This window comes from Heterodontus francisci, chromosome 6, assembly GCF_036365525.1.
Source record: "Heterodontus francisci isolate sHetFra1 chromosome 6, sHetFra1.hap1, whole genome shotgun sequence".
NCBI classification, from domain to species: Eukaryota; Metazoa; Chordata; class Chondrichthyes; order Heterodontiformes; family Heterodontidae; genus Heterodontus; species Heterodontus francisci.
This window is the reverse complement of record NC_090376.1, coordinates 66,349,823-66,362,375: the sequence shown is the minus strand read 5'-3', so window position 1 is coordinate 66,362,375 and position 12,553 is coordinate 66,349,823.

Genomic DNA, 12,553 nt, shown 5'->3' with positions numbered 1-12,553 from the left:
ATCTCATGTGCTTTAATTTTGCTAACCAACCTCTTGTGGAAGACTTTATCAAAAACCTTTTGAAAATCCAGGTATACCACATCCACTCCCCTTTATCAATTTTGTTAGTAACATCCTCAAAAAACTCCAGTAGGTTCATCAAACATGATTTCTCATAAATCCATGTTGACAATGCCCAATCAGATCATTATTATCGCAGTGTCCATTTATCACATCCTTTAGAATAGATTCTAACATTTTCCCAATGACTGATGTAAGGCTAACAGATCTGTAATTCCCTGTTTTCTCTCTCCCTCCCTTCTTAAATAGTGGGGTGACATTTGCAACCTTCCAATCTGCAGGAACCACTCCAGAATCTATATAATTTTGGAAGACGATCACCAATGCATCCACTATCTCCATAGCTACCTCTTTCAACACTCTGGGATGTAGAATATCAGGTCCCGGAGACTTATCAACTTTCAGCCCCATTAATTTTTTCCAATACAACCTTCTGACTAATACTAATTTCCTTCAATTCCTCATTTTCCCTAATCACTTGAATCTCTAATTCTGGAAGATTTCTTGTATCTTCTTCAGTGAAGACAGACACAGATTAATCATTTAGCTTCTCTGCCATTTCTCTATTCCCCAATATAAATTCTCCTGACTTTGCCTGTAATGGACCCACATTTCTCTTAGGCAAGTGTTTCCTTTTTACGTACCTAAAGAAGCTTATATAGTCTGTTTTTATGTTTTTGCTAGCTTACATTCATATTCTATTCTCCCTTTCTTGATCAGTTTCTTCACTGAAGAAAGATGCAAAGTATTCATTTAGTATCTCCACCATTTCCTCTGCCTCCACAAGAAGATTGCCTTTTTGACCCTTAATCGTCCCCATCCTTCCTTTGACTACCCTTTTACTATATAACAGAAATTGCACTTGTTGAAGTAAAGATTCTGTGCTCTGGATTTAGTGTTGGTCTTCATATTTCGAGTCAGTTGAGACCCAGATTCTTGAGGCTGAACTGAAGGAAGATAATCGGACGATGGTATTATGAGTAGTGGTGATAAGATGGGATTGTTGATGTATTGGGAATGGGAGGGATGATTCAAGTAATCTCTTTGATGAATTGTTCTCTTTGAACTCTGGTAACGAGTGAAGAGCACTTCTTCAATAATAATAAAAACAGAAAATGCTGGAAATACTCAGCAGGTCAGGCAGCATTTGTGGAGACAGAAGCAGAGTTAACGTTTCAGGTCTGTGCAAGCACAGATTTTTTAAAATTCATTCATGGGATGTGGGCGTCACTGGCCAGGCCAGCATTTATTGCCCATCCTTAATTGCCCTTGAGAAGGTGGTAGTGAGCTGCCTTCTTGAACCGCTGCAGTCCATGTGGGGTAGGTACACCCACAGTGCTATTAGGAAGGGAGCTCCAGGGTTTTGAACCAGTAACAGTGAAGGAACGGCGATATAGTTCCAAGTCAGGATGGTGTGTGAAGGGGAACTTGCAGGTGGTGGTGTTCCCATGCATTTGCTGCCCTTGTTCTTCTAGTTGGGAGAGGTTGCGGGTTTGGAAGGTGCTGTCATAGGAGCCTTGGTGCATTGCTGCAGTGCATCTTGTAGATGGTACACACTGCTGCCACTGTGCATCGGTGGTGGAGGGAGTGAATGTTTGTAGATGGGGTGCCAATCAAGCGGGTTGCTTTGTCCTGGATGGTGTCGAGCTTCTTGAGTGGTGTTGGAGCTGCACCCATCCAGGCAAGTGGAGAGTATTCCATCACACTCCTGACTCGTGCCTTGTAGATGGTGGACAGGCTTTGGGGAGTCACGAGGTGAGTTACTCGCCTCAGGATTCCTAGCCTTTTACCTGCTTTTGTAGCCACGGTATTTATATGGCTACTCCAGTTCAGGTCTGGTCAATGGTAGCCCCTTGGATGTTAATAGTGGGGGATTCAGCGATGGTAATGCCATTGAATGTCAAGGGAAGATGGTTAGATTATCTCTTGTTGGAGAGGGTCATTGCCTGGCACTTGTGTGGCGTGAATGTTACTTGCCACTTATCAGCCCATGCCTGGATATTGTCCAAGTCTTGCTGCATTTCTACACAGACTGCTTCAGTATCTGAAGAGTCACGAATGGTGCTGAACATTGTGCAGTCATCAGCGAACATCCCCACTTCTGACCTTATGATTGAAGGAAGGTCATTGATGAACAGCTGAAGATGGTTGGGCCTAGGATACTACTCTGAGGAACTCCTGTAATGTTGTCCTGAAGCTGAGATGATTGACCTCCAACAACCACAACCATCTTCCTTTGTGCTAGGTATGACTCCAACCAGCGGAGGGTTTTCCCCCTGATTCCCATTGACCTCAGTTTTGCTCGGGCTCCTTGATGCCATACTTGGTCAAATGCTGCCTTGATGTCAAGGGCAGTCACTCTCACCTCACCTCTTGAGTTCAGCTCTTTTGTCCATATTTGAAACAAGGACGTAATGAGGTCAGGAGCTGAGTGGCCCTGGCGGAACCCCAACTGAGCGTCACTGAGCAGGTTATTGCTAAGCAAGTACCGCTTGATGGCACTGTTGATGACACCTTCCATCACTTTACTGATCATTGAGAGTAGGCTGATGGGGTGGTAATTGGTCGGGTTGGACTTGGACTTGTCCTGCTTTTTGTGTACAGGACATACCTGGGCAATTTTCCACATTGCAGGGTGGATGCCAGTGTTGTAGCTGTACTGGAATAGCTTGGCTAGGGGCGTGGCAAGTTCTGGAGCACAGGTCTTCAGTACTATTGCCGGAATATTGTCAGGGCCCATAGTCTTTGCAGTATCCAGTGCCTTCAGTCATTTCTTGATATCACGCGGAGTGAATCGAATTGGCTGAAGTCTGGCATCTGTGATGCTGGGGACTTCAGGAGGAGGCCAAGATAGATCATCAACTCGGCACTTCTGGCTGAAGATTGTTGCAAATCTGCATGATGTACTGCCTGTGGTCCCAAACAATCTATAAATTCAGGGAGTGGTATCCCTTTCTATTGAAAAAGGAGTCAGGCTGGTGATAGGATGAAAGCAAGAAATTCTGTGTGTGACCTATCACATCTTGGATTCTGGGGAAGCATGCAATGTGGGCAAAGCCCAATGCCTACTTGCCATGCTTTCCTCTGTTTGTGGGGAATGTGACCTATGTGTCCCTCCTAGTGTCGAGAGCAGTTCACCTCTCTGATATAGAGATGCAAAGCAAATATGATGTATCACTTATGTCGCCTGCTCCAGACTGGAATGACTCTGCGGGGTAAATGTTAAGGGTCACAGTGACTCTGGCTATCACAAGCAGTGCTGTCCATTCCCTGGTTTGGGACTCCAGTTGTGGCTGCAGCTGGTGACATAGTTTGGTTAAGTACTCCCTGAAGGCCCACTGTGGGTATAGCCTCCTGTACAGAGCCCTCTTCTTCCCTCTTCCCCCAATTGCTCCTGCTCTGTCCTGTCTTCTTCCCTGATCCCCCTCCTGCTCCATTCCCAAAGACAGACCTGCCAGACTACCCATGACTGCAGTGAAACTGTTTCCAATAGAAACAAAAGCAGTCCAGAACCAGCATAAAGTTGCACCCTGAAGTCAGTATTCACTTGTGGAATACAGAAAATAACCATAAGCAGGTTCAGAAGGTAATTAGCAGCCTAAAAGTATGGACAGGATTTTATCCTTCCTTTAGAGATGGGAACGGAGCGGGGAGGGCACACAAAATGGCAAGGGATGACATCAGACAGCGTGCCCAATTTTGTCCTGGCCCCCCTACCATTTTGTCTGGGGTGGGAAATGTCAAGGAAGAACTTCCCACTCCAGGCCAATTGAGGACCTTAAATGGCCTCCGCAGCAAGAGACCCACTCCAACCTCACCAACAACCCTCCCTACCCCGTCGCCAAGGCCTGCCTGTCTAGCCCCAGCAACCCCACTTACCTGTGTTCCAGGGTTTCCAACATCTTTGACACTGCAGGCCTCCTGCGGTAACAGCAGTGGCCACTGCTCCCAGTGGAGCTGCCAGTACTGCAGAGCTGCTGGCCCTCCAATTAGCCACAGCTCTGGAGGTGGGAGCTCGTCCCTTAAAAGGACAGTGAACAGACGTTGGAAAGTTAATTGGTTGCCCACCGTGAAATTGCACCGGGGATCCACCGGAGGGCCGAGGTAGGGTCTCCCCTCACCTTCTGGCCTGTCGCTGGCAGCCCAGTCACTGGGATAATATCAGCAACGAACCTGTATGGAGGGATTTAGCCCTTTAAATAACACTCCTGCAAGATCCTTGGGTGAGTTTTTACAACATGATGAATCAGGCACTGGGGTAAACTAATTTCGCAAAAAAATCCCTATTTAAATATCATAATGAACTCCCTGAATCATTCCAGTATGGAATGCTTGAATGCTTACGGAGCAGCACAATCCAAAATGGAAGGCTGTGCACTTCTGCCATGGAATGGGTGCAAGCGCCATATTGGACCCTTCAGCACTTGTCTTACACCTGAAAAATGGATGCTGCGTGATTAAATTTCTCGGCCATAGAAGCTGGGAATGGGGGAGGAATCAATGTGAGCTCGTCATGAAAAACTTAAAAATTGTAAATCCCTTCTAAAAAATGCAGTTGATAAATTTGTTACATTATTAACAGTAACATACTAATACTATATTCCAAATGGCTATTATTTGCATATGTAAATTTGGGAATGCAAATGATCTCTTTGAACAGATTTTTTCTGGTATGGATTTTTCCCACTGTGACAGCAAGAGATAATCTGCCTTCTTGTTTCATTATCAACATTGATAATGTTTATATAATATTGTTACCTAATGCTCTCCCATTTCTTTCTTTTCCAGAATTATAATATGCTTTTGCTGTTTATAAGACCTGTTCTTTGTAAGGTATTAATAAAACAGTGGGCCAGCAAATGCCATTTTACTCAAACCTAGAAATCTACTTTTATGAATTTTGATCAAGTAAGCTAACTTCCCCTAAGATTTTATATGGGACTATAATGGTAAATTGCTGACATGCAATTATTCATATGTTGATGTTGAATGCTCCAAGGCACAATATAGTTTTGGACAAGAACATATCAATTATTGATAATCCTACTTTAATGCTGACCTTTTTATTTTACCTAATATGGAATATTCAGTAATATTTACACCTCAGTACTTTCAGTACGTCACCATTCATCAACTATTAGATCTATCTGCATATGTAGATCACAACAAACAAGTAAGAATTATTACAAAATGCAAATGACTATTAATATGTTTGTTCTAATGTTGTATCATACAGATCTTTCAAAACATGTTGGAAAAGTTCAAGACATAATTAAAATATTTATAAATGCTTGAATCCAATCAAAATCTCAAGAGAAAATCCAGGAAAACAGACAGTCTGTTTTTTGCCAAAGGCAATCATTGAGGAGGTCAGATCTATATGTTTGCTTTACATGAAAGCCAAACAAGTGAAAATTCACCCTCACCTGATGTGTGGCATTTGGGAATTTCATTTGCTTACTGGGGATAAGCAAGGTTTGCTTATTTCTTTTATCCACAGGAAACATGTTTGTTATGAAAACTGGCAGTTGTTTCTACACACGTCAATTTATAACTGTTTGATATCCCTCACAAAAGTAGCTGAAGCACACGGTGGAGGCATTATTGGAAAGATTGAAATAACAACTGTGATATATTTTTTAAAAACACAATTATTAATTTATTTTTTGGCCTTCTTTCATATGTTTAATTTTTGTTTTGCTTTTTAGGAAGTTTAAACTTTAGCCGTGAAGGCAATATTAAAATGTAAACTTGTGTGATTAGTAGCAATTAGTACTTAATTCCAGATCATGGCCAGAATTTTTCCCTCGGTGGACAGGAGCCATCCACTGACTGAAAAGTCAGTGGCAAACCCACCTCTGCCTGGACTGGGGATCCGGACTGCATTTTGTGTTCCACAGGCCTTTAATTGGTCTGAGGTGGGACTTCCATCTCATTGAGGCAGGAAGTCCCACCTAATGGAGCTGCCAGCCAATCAGGGCTAGCAGCTCTTAGTCCCAGCAGCACCACAGGGACCAGTGGCCACTGCTGGGACTGCAACACAGCCATTGGAAAGAAGCTGTCGGGGAGCCCCAGAATGAAGGTAAGTTTTGGTGCCTTGCTGGGGGTGATCGGTCGGGCCCCTGCATGGCAAGGGTGGTCAACTGGGGGGAAGGGGAGCGTGTTGGGTGCTGGGTGTGGTTAGGGCAGCTGGAGTGGCCCTCCATACCCCCTCCCCAGGCCGTCAGAAAGCTGCCTGCTTTTGTCAGGCGGCTTCTCTTGGGCCTGGGCCGCCTGACCAGCCATGGGTAAAATCCCTGTAGCGGCAGGTGGAGGCCCTTAACTGGCCATTAACTGGTCACTTAAGGGCCTAGATTGGCCTGGGGCAGGTGGGCCATTTTTTGCCATTGTTGCCCTGCATAAAATGGTGGCAGAGGCAGGACCAGGTCGGGAAGGGCCCCCAAGCCTCCCGCTTCATTTTACGCCTCCCCCCACGACCTTCCCGCTCTTTGGGGGAGGGGGCATAAAATTCCAGACCATATTTTTGTACATTAAAATGTCTGAACTTTGCCACTGAAAGAAATACCTGCATTTATATATAACAACCTGTATTTATATAGTGGCTTTAAAGTAATAAAAAGTGCCACACGCTTCACAGGAGCATTATCAAGCAACAGTTGACTACAAGCCCCATAAGGAGATATTAGTGCAGATAACCAGAAGCTTGGTCAAAGAAGTTGGTATTAAAAGTGTTTTAAAGGAGGAAAGAGAGGTAAGGAGGCGGAGATAGTTAAGAGGTGAATTCCAGAGCTTAGGGCTTGGCAGACGAAGGCTTGGCTGCCAAAGGTGGAGTGATTAAAATCGGGGATGCTCAAGATGCCAGAATTAGAGGAGTACAGTTATCTCAGTGATTGGTAGGGCTGGAGGATGTTACAGAGGTAGAGAGGGGTGCGACCATGGAAGTATTTAAAAACAAGGATGACAATTTTGAAATATAGTCTCTTGTCAGATCAGGATGGGGTAAAATAAAATCAATGAGAAGGAAAATCAGGCAGGAGAGTAGATCTTGATCTTGTGTGACAGTGTATAATGGGTGATAGTGAGTCATCAAACTGTTTAACACCTCTCCTGATTTTTATTTCCATTAACTTCAAATGGAAATGGCTGCTTGTTATCATCCATTTCACACCATCACACAAAGTCAAGATCCACCCCATGGATGGCTGATTCATTGATACCCATTTTATGACCCCACTAAAGATGACTTTAACCTCCCTCCCCCCACCCAACCAGTGCTTCAAAGTGCTTTTTTTTAATTCATTCGTGGGATGTGGGCCTTGCTGGTTAGGATAACATTTATTGCCCATCCCCTAATTGTCCTTGAGACAATGGTGGTGAGCCACCATTTTGAACCGCTGCAATCCATCTGGTGCAGGTACACCCACAGTGATGTTAGGGAGCGAAATCCAGGAGTTTGGCCCAGTGACAGTGAAGGAATGGCAATATATTTCTAAGTCAGGATTGTGTGTAACTTGAAAGGGAACTTGCAGGTGGTGGTGTTCTGCCATCCTTGTCCTTCTTGGTGGTAAAAGTCATGGGCTTGGAAGGTGCTGTCGAAGGAGCCTTGGCGAGTTGCTGCAGTGGATCTTGTAGATGATACACAATGCTGCTACTGTGCACCAGTGGTGGAGGGAGTGAACGTTTAAGTTGCTGGATGGGGTGCTGAGCAAGCGGGCTGCTTTGTCCTGGATGGTGTTGAGCTTCTTGTATGTTGTTGGAGCTGCACTCATCCAGGCAAGTGGAGAGTATTCCATCACACTCCTGACTTGTGCCTTATAGATGGTGGACAGTTTTGGGGAGTCGGGAGGTGAGTTACTGACCACAGAATGGCCAGCTTTTGACCTGCTTTTGTAGCCACACTATTTATATAGCTGGTCCAATTAAGCTTCTGGTCAATGGTGATCCCCAGGATGTTGATGGTGGGGGAATTCAGTGATGGTAAAAATGTTGAATATAAAGGGGAGATCTTTAGATTCTGTCTTGTTGGAAATGATCATTGCCTGGCACTTGTGTGGCATGAATGTTACTTACTCCTTATCAGTCCAAGACCGAATGTTGTCTAGGTCTTGCTGCATGTGGGCAAAGACTGCTTCAGTATCTGAGGAGTTGTGAATGGTGCTGAACATTGTGCAATCAACAGCAAACATCCCCATGTCTGACCTTACGATAGAGGAAAGGTTATTGATGATACTGAAGATGGCTGGGCCTAGAACACTATGCTGAGGAATTTCTGCAGCGATGTCCTGAGGCTGAGATGATTGGACTCCAACAGCCATATCTTCCTTTGTGCCTGGTATGACTCCAACTAGTGGAGCATTTTCCCCTGATTCCCATTGATTTCAATTTTGTTAATACTTCTTGATGCCACACTTAGTCAAATGCTGCCTTGATATTAAGGGCAGTCACTCTCACCTCACCTCTGGAATTCAGCTCTTTTGTCCATGTTTGGGCCAAGGCTGTAAAGAGGTCTGGAGCCGAGTGGTCCTGCCAGGACCCAAACTGAACAATGGTGAGCAGCTAATTGGCGAATAAGTGCAGTGGTTATTTCGTAGGCAAATGCAGCAGTTATTTGTTGCTAGCAATGCCCCTCAAAAGAGATGATTGTCCAGTTATTTTTTTGAAGGGTAATATTTGTTGAGGTAAGAGCATTGGCCAAGACCTCAGGTAAGTTCCCCATTCATCTTTAAGTAGTACATTGGGATTTTTAATGAATATTCAGACGAAACCTTGGTGTTACATTCAATCCTAGGGACAGCACCTCTGATATTACAGCCCTCAGTGATACACTGGAATATTAGCCCTGTGTTTCTCAAACAGGGGTCTGTAGAGATTTTCCAGGCAGTCCACGAAGTAGTCAAGCAGGTGAATGAGCAGCAGCCAACGGCAGACCTGGTGCAAGCCAGGAGGCGAGAATGGAGTGCGGCCACCGCATGTGTTGTGCCGAGTGGTCTGCCTGTCTCATCTTGGAGGGGAGCACACATGGAGGAGAGCTGAGGGCAGCAGGAAGATTTCCAGGTAGACTGCAGTTACCAAGGCTGCTGGTGGGTATCAGGTGAGTTCAGCCTTGTTCAAGAGAAGTGGGTCTTTATAAATATTTAAGTACTACACAAACTCAAAGAAAGGCTGCCAAAATACAAGTTCACCCAGGTATTATGACTATTATACAGTATTATAACTTAGATGGGGTAGGGGCAATGGTCTGTTATTACTAATCATTTGAAAAGGGGTCCTTCAACCAAAAACATTTGTGATCCACTACACTAGCATACATTATGAGTTCAAATCCTGGAGGAGGACTCAAGTGCTTCCAATTTAACAAATCTAACACATTGTTACATTGCTCAAATTTATGTGCACTCTTGAATTTCGAATATTGCTGATAGTACCATTTCATCTTGTGCCACTATAATCCAATAGTCACACTAATTCAAGGGCATCTAAAATACTTATTTGGAGAAGACCTACATTGTTATTTTCAAATCTAAATGATAATTAAATGATAATCATATTTATATAATGCCTTTATATACTGCTCAACTGCTCAAGGTGCTCCATAATCAAACAAAATTTGAGCCATAGAAGGCTGTTAGGAGAGGTGATTACGAACTTCAGACAGAGCACCCAGATTCTCCAATCCAGCTTTCCAGACATTGGTCCAGATGGGCGGCATAACGAGGGAGATCCTATTCCCTGGGGAACAGGAAACACCTCCGAAGACAGTGGGAAGTGATGACTAAAGAGGTGAATGCAGGGAGCTTAGCTTCCAGGACATGGCTAAGGTTATGGAGTTTAGTTTTGACGCAGTGATTGTAGGAGAGGGAAGGGAAGCAAGGAAAGGGAGTTTTGTGAATAGTGATGCTGGAAAAGGTGGAGGTGTGAACAGAGAGTAAGAGAACAATATTCTTGCCTTGACAACTTTGGTGAGGTCATTGGACTTCTTTGGATATTGAATCCATGTCCTGGGAGCTAAGCTCCTTGCATTAACTTGCTCTAAAGCCTTGTACCAATGGCGGTGGAGAACTTTCTGCCTCTGGGGAAGCAAAATCTCCCTCCTCCCATCCACCACAAGGCCAAGGGCTTCCAAGCTGCCATCACAAAATCTGGGTGCCTTCTCTATACTTCTTTGAGGTATTTTTATGTTTAGTAGTGTTTTTCTGCTGTCTGCAGCAGGAATGCAACTCCCCTTTAAGAGGTAAAAGCAAAATACTGCGGATGCTGGAAATCTGAAATAAAAACAAGAAATGCTGGAATCACTCAGCAGGTCTGGCAGCATCTGTGGAAAGAGAAGCAGAGTTAACGGTTCCGTTCCGAAGAAGGGTCACTGACCCGAAACGTTAACTCTGCTTCTCTTTCCACAGATGCTGCCAGACCTCCTGAGTGATTCCAGCATTTCTTGTTTTTATCCCCTTTAAGAGGTGATGGTTCCCATTAAGTGGCATCAGTGAAGCTCTAATTGCCACCTTCCCAAACAGTTGTGCAGCCAATGACTAGGAGAGGCACCCTGAATCATGCTAATGAGATCCCAGCATCAAGCACACCCATTCTCAGGAGCAATCACATTTCTAGGCCACTATCTCTGGTTGGAGCTTAAGGTGCCTGAATGAGGCCATAGTAACTTCAGGGGAGAAGACAGAATAACTAGTGTAACATTACATCAGGTGACTCCTTTGAAATTGTATAAGTATTTAATGCTCCTACATTAATACATGATGAGGAGTCTATATTCTGGGGAATCCAGGTAACTTTATAAGGAAATAAATGCAAACGCAAGAAAAGCTTCAGTATTGGAGCAGTTGTATCTGCTTTTTAAATGAATGTGATATTTAAACAGTGTATACAGACTCACATTTAGCATAAGTCTTTTCACCACTGTATTGCCACTGTCAGGAATGTTCTGTTCGATGACACTGCACAGTGATTTGTACACACTGTAGACTAAAGCTGATGGGTGAAAGAAATGATCCATAACCCTCTCTGACATATTTAGAGCAGTTCGGCTACATGGAGAGAACAGTCTATCATCTGCACCCTTCTGTGAAAGCTAGCTTTTGGAGTATTTCAATGAAATATGTGCAACTTCCCATTTAAATTAGTACCACATGAACCATGAAGAACACCACAGGTATCAGCTGTATTACGAGCCAATTGCAAAAATGGCCTGTCTTGTAATACTTTAACAGGGAAGACATACAACCATTCACCTGTAACATATTAAAAGCAGAAGAAAATAAATTACTCCATAGATGATGAATTATTGTTTGTGAGGGGAATATGCAAAGGCACTTTTAAAAAATAGCTTTTAGAAAAAATTTAATGCAACTGCAGCCAATTGCTATGCTTATTTAATCTAAACCCCATCAAAGCCCAAAAATCATATATTTTCTTGTTTTGGAAGTAATTGTGAATTTATGAAATTAAAGTTTAAGTTTCTTTCCACAAATATGGATATGAAATAACTAAAAAGATGCTTTTAAGTCATAATTTGCACCCTTGAATTCAACCAGATAATGTATACTTCAAATTAGTGTGAAAATTGAATATGTCCTTTTCTATGGACTACAAATTCCTTAAAGGGTTTGAATAATAGCATATGCTGTCAATATCAACACAGCAAAGCGATTCTGATTTGTTTTAATCAGATACTCAACATTATTTAAGGCAATAAAGGTAATTCGTTATTTAACAGTAATATTAAGGAATGAAGTAAAGTCTTTAAGAAAAAAAGGAATAGATATGAATTTTCATTCATTGATTCTTGATAAACCAGCGTGTAATACTGTCAAATGAACAAACAGGGATTGTACTGACAAATATTTAGCAATTGTGTAATTCACTAACTCAAATGGCAGACTTAGTTAACCTGACACTTTGTGAGATGTAGTCCCAGCACTGACTGGCACTCAAACCTACTTGTCTCAGTTCAGTGACTTTCATCAGCTTTGAGCTGGGTCACTCGATGGAGTACAAGACATTCCATCTAGGGAACAGAAAGAACTGGCAGATCCCAACTTGTTCCATGAACCCAACTAATCCATCCTGCCTGTTGAGCACAAATTGTTGTTGCTGATCCCAATAGAGAAACAAGGAACCAGGCTGTCGTGCTGTTGGTGAGTTAGATTTCAGGCACCTAGCAATGAAAGGATAGGCAAATTTAGGTGGAGGTTGGGAGGGCGGGGGACATAACAGATGCAATGCTACTATTGATGAGACTAGGAGTGGTATTTTCAAAGTAAATGTGGTTCTAAAAATAAAAAGACAATTATTTTTCTCTGCTTGACCATTTGCTGTGCATGACTCACATGCACAGAAATTTGCTGCAAAACCAGCTCCGTAAAAATAATCAACTGGTGAGATGACAGTGAAGAAACAAAATGATAGATACTGTCACCTAAATCACATAAGAAAGCTCCTGCTGAACAACTAATTAATTTTTGTCCAAACAAGATACTTTAGA